Raw genomic sequence first — 14998 nt, forward strand, 5'->3', positions numbered from 1 at the left:
TGTGGAACTAAAATAATTTTTGGAATATTTCCATTTCATTGTACCATTTTCTAATATTTTTAAGACTAGGGGCCCAATTATTAAAACCACTCGCAGGAGCAGCCTTCAAGAAACTCTCTAAAAGGGCTGTCCCTGTGAGTTATTATTACAATTATTATTAATGTTATCATTTATTTGTATAAAAACAATCTGTAGTGCTGGGTAGAGAGTAAGGGGTATATAATGACAAGGGTTTGTGATAAGATATAAAAACATAAAAGACTAAACAGACCTAGTACAGGAGGAAGAGGACCCTACTCCGAAGAGCTTACAGTCTACAGGTTGAGGGTACATAGACATATGGTTCGGGGTAGCTTGTCATGTGGGTTGTAGTAGCAGTAGTGAGTTAAGGCACCTTAAGATTTATTTTGGTTAGGATGAAAAGCAGAGGAGAGATGGTAAGCCTCTCTGAATTGTTGGGTTTTCAAAGAATGTCTAAAGCTATACAAGGTTGAAGACAGTCTGGTGGAGTTCATGAGGACAGGAGCAGCACATGAGAAGTCTTGGAGGCAAGAGAGGGACATAGATGTTATAGGAGTAGAGAGACATAAGTCAGAGGTTGATCAAAGAGGACGTATCAGGGAGTATTTAGATATGAGAGAAATATAATTGGGAGCAAGGTTGTTAAATGCTTTATAGGTTAGGGTTAATACTTTGAATTATATTCTAAATGGTATGGGTAACCAGTGTAAAGACTGGCAGAGGTGAGCAGCTGATGTAGATCGGTGACTTAGGTGGATGAATCGCTGAAGCATTCATAATATACTGGAGGGGGAGAGGCAGTGTTTGGGAAGGCCAATTAGAAGTAGATTGCAGTAGTTAATATGTCACAAAATGAAGGAATTAATTATTATTTTTGTAGTTTCTTGAGTAAGGTAAATTAGTGTGGAGTCCCCCAGGCGCCTATCTAACGGAGGCAAAGGGGAATGAGCAATAGTGATGATCAAGCAGTCTTGCTTAGAAGGTCAAAGCTTAAAACTTTAATATAAACAATTCAAATCAACATCTCAATGTACACATTATATATTATAGATTCATGGATCCATGAAGAATTTAAAACAATGCAGAATAAAAAAATGTATTACTATATATTAAAAACAATAAGATAAAAACAATATCGCCTAGATTTAGAGTTTGGCGTTAGCCGTCAAAACCAGCGTTAGAGGCTCCTAACGCTGGTTTTGGGCTACCGCTGGTATTTATAGTCAGTCAGGAAAGGGTCTAACGCTCACTTTGCAGCCGTGACTTTTCCATACCGCAGATCCCCCTACGCCATTTGCGTATCCTATCTTTTCAATGGGATCTTTCTAACGCAGGTATTTAGAGTCTTGGCTGAAGTGACCCTTAGAAATCTAACGACAAAACTCCAGCCGCAGCAAAAAGCCAGGAGTTAAGAGCTTTCTGGGCTAACGCCGGTTAATAAAGCTCTTAACTACTGTGCTCTAAAGTACACTAACACCCATAAACTACCTATGCACCCCTAAACCGAGGTCCCCCCACATCGCCGCCACTCTATTAAAATTTTTTAACCCCTAATCTGCCGACCGCACACCTCCGCCACCTATGTTATCCCTATGAACCCCTAATATGCTGCCCCTAACACCGCCGACCCCTATATTATATTTATTAACCCCTAATCTGCCGCCCCCAATGTCGCCTCCACCTACCTACAATTATAACCCCTAATCTGCCGACCGGACCTCGCTGCTACTCTAATAAATGTATTAACCCCTAAAGCTAAGTCTAACCCTAACACCCCCCCTAAGTTAAATATAATTTAAATCTAACTAAATAAATTAACTCTTATTAAATAAATTATTCCTATTTAAAGCTAAATACTTACCTGTAAAATAAATCCTAATATAGCTACAATATAAATTATAATTATATTGTAGCTATTTTAGGATTAATATTTATTTTACAGGCAACTTTGTATTTATTTTAACCAGGTACAATAGCTATTAAATAGTTAATAACTATTTAATAGTTACCTAGTTCAAATAATTACAAAATTACCTGTAAAATAAATCCTAACCTAAGTTACAATTAAACCTAACACTACACTATCAATAAATTAATTAAATAAAATACCTACAATTATCTACAATTAAACCTAACACTACACTATCAATAAATTAATTAAATACAATACCTACAAATAAATACAATTAAATAAACTAACTAAAGTACAAAAAATAAAAAAGAACTAAGTTACAAAAAATAAAAAAATATTTACAAACATTAGAAAAATATTACAACAATTTTAAGCTAATTACACCTACTCTAAGCCCCCTAATAAAATAACAAAGCCCCCCAAAATAAAAAAATGTCCTACCCTATTCTAAAATAAAAATAGAAAAGCTCTTTTACCTTACCAGTCCTTAAAAGGGCCCTTTGCAGGGCATGCCCCAAAGAATTCAGCTCTTTTGCCTGTAAAAAAACATACAATACCCCCCCAACATTACAACCCACCACCCACATACCCCTAATCTAACCCAAACCCCCCTTAAATAAACCTAACACTAAGCCCCTGTAGATCTTCCTACCTTATCTTCACCACGCCGGGTATCACCGATCGGTCCAGGCTCCGATGTCTTGATCCAAGCCCAAGCGGGGGCTGAAGACGTCCATCCTCCGGCTGAAGTCTTGATCCAAGCGACGGCTGAAGAAGTCCATCATCGGGCAGAAGTCTTCATCCTATCCGGGCAGAAGAGGAGATCCGCACCGGTAGACATCTTCATCCAAGCGGCATCTTCTATCTTCTTCCATCCGGCGACGAGCTGCTCCATCTTCAAGACCTCTGGCGCAGATCCATCCTCTTCTTCCGACGTCCTAAAACAGAATGAAGGTTCCTTTAAGGGACGTCATCCAAGATAGCATCCCTCAAATTCCGACTGGCTGATAGGATTCTATCAGCCAATCGGAATTAAGGTAGGAAAATTCTGATTGGCTGATGGAATCAGCCAATCAGATTCAAGTTCAATCTGATTGGCTGATCCAATCAGCCAATCAGATTGAGCTCACATTCTATTGGCTGTTCCGATCAGCCAATAGAATGCGAGCTCAATTTGATTGGCTGATCCAATCAGCCAATCGGATTGAACTTGAATCTGATTGGCTGATTCAATCAGCCAATCGGATTTTTTCTACCTTAATTCCGATTGGCTGATAGAATCCTATCAGCCAATCGGAATTTGAGGGACACCATCTTGGATGACATCCCTTAAAGGAACCTTCATTCTTTTTTAGGACCTTCGGAAGAAGAGGATGGATCCGCGCCGGAGGTCTTGAAGATGGAGCCGCTCATCGTCGGATGGAAGAAGAAGATGCCATTTAGATGAAGATGTCTACCGGTCCGGATCTCCTCTTCTGTCCGGATAGGATGAAGACTTCTGCCCGATGATGGACTTCTTCAGCCGCCGCTTGGATCAAGACTTCAGCCGGAGGATGGACGTCTTCAGCCCCCGCTTGGGCTTGGATCAAGACTTCAGCCAGAGGATGGACGTCTTCAGCCCCCGCTTGGGCTTGGATCAAGACATCGGAGCCTGGACCGATCGGTGATACCCGGCATGGTGAAGATAAGGTAGGAAGATCTTCAGGGGATTAGTGTTAGGTTTATTTAAGGGGGGTTTGGGTTAGATTAGGGGTATGTGGGTGGTGGGTTTTAATGTTGGGAGGGGGTATTGTATGTTTTTTTTTCCAGGCAAAAGAGCTGAATTCTTTGGGGCATGCCCCGCAAAAGTCCCTTTTAAGGGCTGGTAAGGTAAAAGAGCTTTTCTATTTCTATTTTAGAATAGGGTAGGGCATTTTTTTTATTTTGGGGGGCTTTGTTATTTTATTAGGGGGCTTAGAGTAGGTGTAATTAGCTTAAAATTGTTGTAATATTTTTCTAATGTTTGTAAATATTTTTTTATTTAGTGTAGTGTTAGGTTTAATTGTAACTTAGGTTAGGATTTATTTTACAGGTAATTTTGTAATTATTTGAACATTGTACCTGGTTAAAATAAAAAAAAGTTGCCTGTAAAATAAATATTAATCCTAAAATAGCTACAATGTAATTATAATTTATATTGTAGCTATAATAGGATTTATTTTACAGGTAAGTATTTAGCTTTAAATAGGAATAATTTATTTAATAAGAGTTAATTTATTTTGTTAGATTTAAATTATATTTAAATTATATTTAACTTAGGGGGTGTTAGGGTTAGGGTTAGACTTAGCTTTAGGGGTTAATACATTTATTAGAGTAGCGTCGAGGTCCGGTCGGCAGATTAGGGGTTAATAATTGTAGGTAGGTGGAGGCGACGTTGGGGGGGCAGATTAGGGGTTAATAAATATAATATAGGGGTCGGCGGTGTTAGGGGCAGCAGATTAGGGGTACATAGGGATAATGTAGGTTGCGGTGGTGTACGGAGCGGCAAATTAGGGGTTAAAAAAATATGCAGGGGTCAGCGATAGCGGGGGCGGCAGATTAGGGGTTAATAAGTGTAAGGTTAGGCGTGTTTAGACTCGGGGTTCATGTTAGGGTGTTAGGTGCAGACTTAGGAAGTATTTTCCCATAGGAAACAATGGGGCTGCGTTAGGAGCTGAACGCTGCTTTTTTGCAGGTGTTAGGTTTTTTTTCAGCTCAAACTGCCCCATTGTTTCCTATGGGAAAATCGTGCACGAGCACGTTTTTTAAGCTGGCCGCGTCCGTAAGCACCGCTGGTATTGAGAGTTGCAGTGGCGGTAAATTATGCTCTATGCTCCCTTTTTGGAGCCTAACGCAGCCCTTCTGTGAAAAGGTGCGGGGAAAAAAAGCCAGCGTTAGCTACGCGGGTCGTTACCAACAAAACTCTAAATCTAGCCGTATATTAATCGGATTGCAATGGTATAACACTCAAAAATGACAATCGTGATAAATAATGACAGTAAGTGTTACAATCCACAGAGGGGTAAAGTGAAAGAAAAAATGAAAAAAATGTGAAAAAGTTAAAAACATTGAAACACTGAATGAGAAAAAAATCTAAAAAATCATCTTAGGTATAAAAAGTCTAATAGGTAAAGTCCATAAAAAAAAAAATCTTCTTAGGTATAAAAAGTCTAATAGCTAAAGTTCATCAAAGGTGTGGTCAGATCAGAAAGTCAAGAATTTATAAGATCCAGGTAATAAAAAATCCGAAGTGGTAAAAAATGTGATTAAAAAATAAATATTTAATGTAAATCCAGCAATGAAAAAAAGTGAATCAAAGATATCCAAATCACACAACAGTGAAAGTACATAAACAAATAACGAAAATTGTGTCAGAAAGTGGTGTCAAATTAATGCAGCTCAGAAGTTCTCGGGGTAAGTAGAGTGTAAAAAGGAATTCCAAGAATCTAGTAATCCGATATAAACCTATAGAAAAATAAAGAACAACAACATAGCGCAATGACGTTTCCACAATAGTAATAATGGAGGAAATAGGCTTACCAATCAGTCAACGCGTGATAGGCCTTTATCAAGACTGATTTTTAGGTAAGATTGGTAGCCTTATATAGCCCAAAGACCGGAAGTGTATCAATGTTTCGTTTATTTAGACAGAGATAATAAAATCATATATGATAATAATAACAATGCGAACAGTTCAACAGTTATATTTTGATGTTAAAAATCTTTTTGTTTAATTTGCATAGCGTTAGTAGAAGATCATGCCCTGTAGTCATCATTATGTTGCTTCTCCGTATATTGTGACGTCACTTCCGGTCGGGTCTCTTGGAACTTGAACCGTTCCAACCCTTATTTATTTTATCTTATCTATAAACAAACTTTTATCTTGTTTATTCTTGATTATAATTTCGAAAAGCTTCAATCTTTTTCAATCAATTTTCTAAATTAACCGGACTTCGTTATGTCCGTAATTTGGACCATCTGATTGGTCGTGACGTCACAGTGGGCGTCTGAGGGAAAAATATTGCTATATGCTAGAGGGATAATCCTCCCCTTTGTGTTTACTATAGATGTGAAGACTTGGTCCCCTGTCATAAAAGAGGAACTTAGTCGTTATGATATTTACCAGTTTTGTCTTAGTAGATATAAATCCAGACAATCTTTCTGTAAATCCGAGAAGTAGTGATCTTAACATAACCGGACTTAGTTATATCGGTGATATTGACCATCTGATTGGTCATGACGTCACAATGGGCGTCTAGAATTGGAAATCTAAATATAACTAAAGACTAGGGGGATAATATTACCTTCAACATTTAATATAGAGAAGAAGCCCTGTACCACCCCCATAGTTTAGATAAAGTGAATGAGGAACTGGATCAATATACTATTTTCTTTACTGCAACGCAAGATCGTGGATTTATGTTTGCTTGCTCTTGCAGTTAGACAGACTACTGTAGGTGGAAAATATATTTACATACTCCTAAACCATTTTTTTGAGAATTTATATAATCCATATTTGTGATTTTAAAGATACTCGTAATGTGTTCTGAGAGGGCCTTTTAATTAAGTTTGTTATATATGTTACGGACGTAAATCGATACCAAGAGATGAGGATATACATCCAATAACATAACACCATTGGTCGATAAAATCGGTCTTAGGGATCAATGTCTCTAATGATGTATATAAAAGTGCCTAGATATACAGTGTGAGAACAGGTATTAGCAACTTGATATAGGAGGGTAGGGAGGTTTATAAATTCCAAAAGAGAAGTGTGTACATCCTTTCTGTGTGTATATCAGTGTCTCTGACGGTGTGTATGTAATATAAGGACAAATATTATTACCTAGGTTGAAACAGGTAAGGAGGTTGTCAATTCCAAGAGAGGAGTATGTACACCTAATTACATATAGGAGTGGGAGATCGATGTCTCTAGTAGTGATAAGACAAGGATTTTTGACATCCAAACTAAATATACAAATGAACCTTTGCCATAATTGTCATTTATATATCCAATGTAGAAATGAAGGTATGTCGCTTAATAGAAGTATTTCACTTAATAGACTGAAATACGTACATTTGATTAAAAGTCCGATTAAATATCAGTACCGGACAATGGAATTAATCTTAGAGCTCAGTGTTTCTAATTGTGATGTGTGTCAACCAGTAAGTGAAAGAACAGCGATGTTGGCCCTTGTGCCAGGATTTAAAGGAATAGATAGAATCTTGCGAATGAGTTTCAACGATTAGATTTAAACCAATCAAATAAGTTAGATATTAGTCTATATTGTCACTTCCACATATGTGTTTACTTAATTTCATTCAGGATAAACCCCAATATTAGCTGAATCAGAGGGCTATAGCTTATTATAGAGGGCAACACAAAATAATTCCAAAAGCAACAGGGTTGGCAGTTATATTTAAAACTATAGGATGTTGCTGATGTCAATAGAATAAGGCAATTCTGAAGTATATCGCATAGTAAGACTGGGCAACAGAATGGGCTATTGGAGATGAGAAATGGAGGTCACATATGTAATGTTTTTAGGAATCTCCTTGTTATACAGGCTATTCTTTAAACCATATATAAAACCTTCTCAAAGTGTGTTAGTGCTAGGAGGAGAATTTACTTCTAGACGGCTTTGTATAGATGGGGGTCACATATGTAATACTCTTCGGAATCTCCTTATCAAAAAGGCTATTCTTTAGACCATATATTGAAAACTTTCTCAAAATATGTCAATATATGGATGCTAAGAGGATGATTTAGGAAGGTGATTTTCTTCCAGACGGTTTCATATGAGGTTTAAAGATGAGAGACTCATTTTTGATGTTTTTAATGGGCCCCTAAAATACAATGGGATTGTTATATCATCTTCAGAAGGTGGGACAGATCTTCTTTATTATTCAGCCCTTTAGGATAGAGGCAATCCAGATTGAAAATCCATTTGGATTCAGTTGTCAGTAAATTTTTCTCGAAATTACCTCCCCTCCACCTTTTATTGACCTTCTGTATGCCCAAAAACTTAAGGTCTTTCACATTTCCGTTATGTTTAGTTGTAAAATGTTTATATAGTGGTGTTTCCTTGCTACATTTTTCAATGGATAATAGGTGTTCACGTATCCTGTCTTTAAGGTACCGTGACGTTTGGCCTACATATTGTAGTCCACATGGGCACTGTAACATGTATATAACCCCTTTATCATGACACCTAATCATGTCATAGATCTTGAAGATTTCTCCGGTGTTATTGCACTTAAATTCTGAGGCTTTAATTCCATGTTTACATGCCTTACAAGATGGGCATGGAAAAAAGCCTTTTATCTTTCTTCCCAAAACATCTGTCACTCCTAGTTTTTTCTTTTTCTGCATACTCGGTGCTATTATACTTTTCAGATTTTTGGTCCTTCTGTAGATGAATCTAGGTTTTGGAGGTAGTCTTTCCCCAATTATGTCATCTTCTTTAAGGATTGACCAATGTTTGTTAAAAATGTTTTCTATAATATTTTTGTTTGCACTGTATTCAGTGATCATTGGTACGTCAAGTAATCCATTGGGTTCATCTTTAGGTCGTTCAGCTCTCTTCCTGTATTTGGTTAACTCTGTGCGTTCTATGTTGCCCACTTCTTGGATTTTATCTTCCAATAGACTTTCAGAATAGCCTCTTTCTAGAAATTTAGCTTTTATCATTTGGGATTGTTTTTCCCATCCTTCCTGGGTGGAGCAGTTCTTTCTTATTCTTAGCAGCTGCCCTTTGGGGATATTCGATTGGTCATGGTGACAGCTTGTTCTGTGTATATAATTGTTGCTGTCTACGGTCTTGAAGTGTGTTGAAGTTTCTATCTTTCCTTTATTCACAGTAATTTTCAAATCCAGGAACACTATCTCAGTAACACTTGATTCATACGTAAATTTCAAATTGTTTACATTCTTGTTCATGACTTCAATCGTAAAGTCAAGGTCTGCCTTTGTCCCCTTCCATATGATTAAAATGTAGTCGATATAACGACGGTAGAGGACCAGGTCCGCGCTAGCTGGGCAGGAATCCCAAAATATGCGTTCCCATTTGCCCATGTAGAGGTTCGCATAGCTTGGCGCGAATCTGGTCCCCATTGCTGTCCCACAGATTTGTTTGTAGTATGTTCCATTATTACAAAAGTAATTATGATCCAAAATGTATCTGATACTACTCAAGATGAATTCCATCTGTTCTGTGGGTACTTCAGGGTCTTTTCCTAGAAAAAATTCAACCACCTCAATCCCTTGCTCGTGCGGGATACACGTGTACAGCGATGTGACATCACATGTTGCCAGGATGTATCCGTCTTCCCAATCTATTTGCTCCAAAAGGTTCAATACCTGGGTTGAATCCTTTAAATAGGAGGGAAGCTGTTTGACGTATTTTTGTAATTTTAAGTCCACATACTCTGATAAGTTACTGCTCAGGGAGCCTATCCCAGATATTATGGGTCTCCCTGGTGGATTCTGAAGGGATTTGTGGATTTTTGGTAGATGATATATGATTGGAGTTATAGGGTAGCTTATGTTAATATAGCTGAACTCCTTATCATTTAAAATCCCCATATCCTTAGCTTCTTTCAGATTTCGTAAGAGTTCCTGTCTGTAGACTTCCACTGGGTTTGATGGTAACTTCTGGTATATGTTTTTGTCTCCGAGGATTCTTTCATTTTCAAGTCTGTAATCTCTCTCGTTCATAATGACAATCCCTCCTCCCTTGTCCGCAGGCTTGATAACCACCTCATAGTTGCTTTCTAGCTTTTTAATAGTATTGATCTGTTGGTAAGATTGTGGTTCTTAATCTTTAGTTTCTTCTGTTGCAAGTCTTTTATCTCTTTACACACGATCGTGTTGAAGGCTTCGATAGCTGCCCCCTTGCTTTGTGTCAGGTAGAAGCCTGATTTGGGTTTCAGGCTGGTGTGGGCGTATATGTCTATTTTTTCAGCATCAGTTGTTCGACTTTGTCTATCCATTGTGGCTTTCGAGAAAAAACGTTTCAGGGTCAGCTTCCGGACAAATTCTTTTGTGTTCACAAAAGTTTGGAATTTGTCTAGGCTTCTACTCGGGGCGAATGATAGACCAAAATTCAGAATTGAGGTTTCTTCCTTTGTTAATTCATGTGAGCTTAAATTAAAAATACTGTTAGATCTCTTTTTGGCTCCTTTGCCTTCATCTTCTGAATCAGCTATTATTTCATCGTCAGGGTTGTTGGTCCTTCTTATCTTGTTTATTTTGGTCCCCCCTCTCCTCCCTCTATGGGTTTTCTTCCTGATTTTGATGTTGTTGGCTCTTCCCATTCCACATTCTTCTGCTGTGTCGGGAATCTTTCTCCGTTGTGTAGTGGGTCCCATCCTAAAAAAGACGGTGACTCAATTACATCTGTTCTGGAGTGATGCTTGAACCCTGTTTCTATTCTTTTATTATGAGGTTGAGTCCTCTTATATTCTCTTCCAAAATGAACCTGTGGGGATATATTCGGTCGTCCATTGTTATTCCTCATATTCATCTCTTTCCATACTGGAGTTCTGTATGACTCCCTATGATCCCAATCGTGTCTTGGGTTAGCTCCTTTATATTCCTCTGTAGCTGAGTTGCTGCTATATTGGTAGTATGGTCTCCCATAATGTTCCCTTTGGTAGGGGCTTTCTTCATAGTGTTGTCTCCTCGGTGGATCATAGTTGTTGCCATATCTATATTCATTCCTGGCATCCCATCCTTGGGTATGGTTTTTTTTATTCTGCCAGTATCTTCCTCTTTTATCTGGTGATTAATCATCTCTCCACCTCATATTTCCACAGTATCCTCTATATTCGGAATTTTTTGAAATTATTATGGTCTCTAGGTCGCCTCCATTCATCTCTTTTCAAATATGGCTGTCTTGTAAAATTTCTATCGTATGTATAATGATCCCTAGTATTATATGAGTGGTAGTTATTCCTTTTGTGTTGACCACGTATGTTGGAATAAGTGTTGTATTCTTGTTTGGGGATATTTTGCCAATCTTTATTGTTAGATATAGGTGCATTGGCTATTGCTGGACTCTCAATGGCTGTGTCAGCAGTGTCATTGTTTCCACTAGTAATCTCACCTGCTTCCCTGTCGGCCCTGTTTTCTAATTCTCTTTGTAATTTCTTAGTTTTCTTTAATATAACATCCTCTCGTGTTTTTGTTACTTTCTTTATCAGGAGGTCCTTCTTTTCAGTAATCTCTTTGGATTCCTGTCCTAAACGTCCTAAATTTAATAAGATCTCTTAATTTTCTTTAATATCTCTGTCCATTTCTGAAGCTAGAGATATATTCTATGATTAATTTCATAAGTTGTCTAGAGGTATTTATTAGGACTAGTTTCCAATTTTCAGAAATAGATTCTGATAGAGGAAAGGTACATTCCTTATGGGTAATTAATCCCTTAGGAATAATATCCAACTCGAGACAACTCGAGACACTTCTTGAGAAAAGATATCACAGCATTAAATTTCACTTCAGATATCAATAGTTTCTCTAAATCTTTAAATATAGATTGAATATCTACAGTGTCTTCTGCAATGTCTTCTAAATTCTTAGATTTAACATTTAAATTTATATCTATAAGGATATCTTGCCGAATGGCCAAGAGGGAATCCATCTGGACTTGATATCAATTTGAGTTTGAATAAAAGAGAGGTTCAAAAATTAAATTAAATTTTTATCCACCAATAATATAATAATATATACGGTGGTGTGAAATCTATTTCTAGAATAAAAATAGTCCTAGATTAAAATATGTGGGATGAGTGAAAAAATATGCCGGCAGCTGGGACCTACTAGTACCTAAATAAATAGAAGAAATAGCTTTTGGGCCCTGCGCCAACTATGCCCCAATAAGCCTAAGGGTGGTGGTACCTAGTTACCGGGTCTTGTATATGTGGAGTAAATGTGAGTTCAGAGTTAAGTGTGACCCCAAGACAGCGGACATGGGGTGAGGTGTTGAGAATAGAGTATCCAACTGTCAGAGAAATGTACAGTGTTGGATGTGGGGAATAAGAAGCACATCAGTTTTAGACAGATTGACTTGGAGATAGTGGGAGGACATCCAAGAGGAAATTGCAGAGAGACAGTTGTCAATCTGGTTGAATAAATAGGGAAAGATATCAGGAGACAAAAGATAGATGTGGGTATCATCAGCATATATTGGTACTTTCCAAGGGAGGACGTATACAGAGAAAAAGCATTGGGCCCAAGTTCCCAATTGAGAGAGGCAACGGATCTTGTAAACAAGAGTTTTGAGAAATATAAAGCAAACCAGGAGAGAGCTATGTCTTGGATGCCAAATAAATGTAGGATTTGTCAACTGTGTCAAAAGCAGCAGTTAGATCCAGAGGTGTTAGTAGGGAGTAGTGTCTCTTTGCTTTAGCTGATAGCAGATCATTTATTACTTTAGTAACAGCAGGTTTTGTTGAATATTTATGGTGGAAACCTGATTGTAGTGGGTCAAATAAGGAGTGAGAGAAATTGAGTTTGGTGATTATAGACTTCTCGTTCCAATAATTTGGAGGCAAAGGGAAGTAAGGAGAATGACCTAAAGTTAGATGGGGTGGAGGGGTCAAGCGAGTTGCATGATGTCTAACAAAGAAAGTAATGGAGCTTTTGCTGGCAAGAGAAACTTTGCTGTGTAGAGCAGGGGGTGCACTAAAAATTAAATTCTACAACAAAACAGATTACTCTTTTTCAGGAGTATAATATCTACCAATCACTTCTATTTTCATATGCAGGTGTATTCTATAAAGCTGATAAGTGTTTTGTTTATTTTGACACAATCTCACCACCTTTTAGTTTCTGAGAAAAAACAGCGAGAACTGCAGAGAGAATGTTTAGAGAATACTCCAGACCTGGTGGAGAAATTTCAGCTACACCCATGGAACGCTTCTGTTCAGTCCTCTAGCTGAGGTGGGGAAGCTACTTTTTTGAAAATAATACCTTTTGAATTTCATATTATAAATACAAATTTCAGTGTATTTTGCATCTGCAGTGTAGTATTATAATTTCTACTGTGCGCCTTAAATTATTTTTTTTTTCGGCATAATTTCAATACAAATTATAATTTTTTTCATTAAATACAATTTTTGTATAACATTTCGTCGTCATTTCTGAAACGATACTCAAATTATAAAATTGTATAACACAAGATAAATTAATTTGTTAAGATTTTTAATGCAAACGAGCAACACAATTTTTACTGCATAATTTTATTTTAATTCTTTAATTATTAGTATGATATGGTTTTTAAATTATGATATTGTGCATTGTAATGTATGCAACACCCTCACATACTTAAAAACAGGTAAAATCCCTTTGCAAAACACACTGTTCTCAAGGTAAAAATTGCCTTTAAAGAAGGCACTCCATGTTTCAGAACTACATTTCCCATGATGCTTAGGCACTTTAAAGTCCAGTCCAGTCCAGCATCATGGGAAATGTAGTTCCGAAGCATCTGGAGCGCCACGGTTCACCATCACTGAGATAGAGCATATAATTTTAAATAACATTCAACACAATTTACTTCTATTATATCATACTTGCTGCATTCTCTTGGTTTCTTTTGTTGAAAGACATATCGAGGTAGGCTCAGGAGCAGTAACGCACTAGCTGCTGATTGGTGAATGCACACATGTGCTTCTATTCTTTGGCTCACCTGATGTGTTCAGCTAGCTCCCAGTAGTGTATTGCTGCTCTTTCAACAAAAGATACCAAGAAAATTTGATAACAGAAGTAAACTGGAAAGTTGTTTAACATCTAATGCTCTAGAGGAATCATCAAATAAAAATGTGGGGTTTCATGTCCCTTTAACACAGGGGGGTTCAAAGTACTGCCAAGATTTCTTAGAAAATCTGACACGCTCAGAGAGCTTTAGAAAATAAAACTCTGAGCAGCCATTTGATTATCATTTTAGAATAATGAAAAATTAGATAATTCTGCTACATCTCTGACCTTTATAAATTTCCATAAAAACAAAAAAGAATATTGCAATTAGCTAGGAGTTCGCTATACCAACATTTTAATCTATTGTAAGCAATAAAAAATGAAAGAACTCCTTTCAATCTAGCACAGAATTTTGAGAATGCATTATTATGGTCAGACATTGCAGGTTTTATCAAGGAACTATTTCATGCTGGATTTATAGGTTAAAATATGGGAATGATTTCAGATAGCTGCTGCTGGTATAATATTCACACTACTGTGAAGAAAAATCTATCAGCAGCAAATCAGCAGGTTCTCTAGATACAAAGAGCGATTCCTTTGAAAAAAAAATGCTGGCTGAGTGTAGGTTTTGAACAGTTCTCAATGCTCTGTTCAGAGTTCTCATCAGCAGGTGGAATTGGCATTAAGTCAATGCTCAAAGGGTTGGAAACAAGCAAATTGCCAGCATTTTGTACCTACATAAATATATCTGGGAAATGTTTGTCTTTTATCTCCTGTACTGGAACACTGAAGATGAGAAGTATATGTAGGAATGACTTTGTATGAGTGAGAAATTGTTTTACCTGTAGTTTGTTTTTGGCAGAATTTTCTTTAGATTTTGAAAGAAACAGGATTATTAAAGAAAAAAAATATGATTTATTTATATATTTATACTGGTAGAAGAGGTTTATTCACTTGATGCTTACTTTCTACCTGGCAAAGTAATTTGTCCATGAATTGGACACACTAAATGTAAGGAAATCGAACTCACAATACCATTAACTCTTGTTTTATTAATTCAGACAAGTCTACTTAACAGGACATGGATTAATCGTTTTCTTCATCCAGCTAAAAGCAAAAGCACAGATGGAGCAGAAACATTGAGGTTCATGATAGCAGTGATGGGTCAGTATGGTAGGTCAGTTCTATTCAAACCCCACTATCAGTGTTTTACTAATGGTCAGTGCTATTCACACCTTACTATCAGTGTTTTACTAATGGTCAGTGCTATTCACACCCCACTATCAGTGTTTTACTAATGGTCAGTTGTATTCACACCTCACTATCAGTGTTTTACTAATGGTCAGTGC

The sequence above is a fragment of the Bombina bombina genome, chromosome 1, assembly GCF_027579735.1.
Source record: "Bombina bombina isolate aBomBom1 chromosome 1, aBomBom1.pri, whole genome shotgun sequence".
Lineage (NCBI taxonomy): Eukaryota > Metazoa > Chordata > Amphibia > Anura > Bombinatoridae > Bombina > Bombina bombina.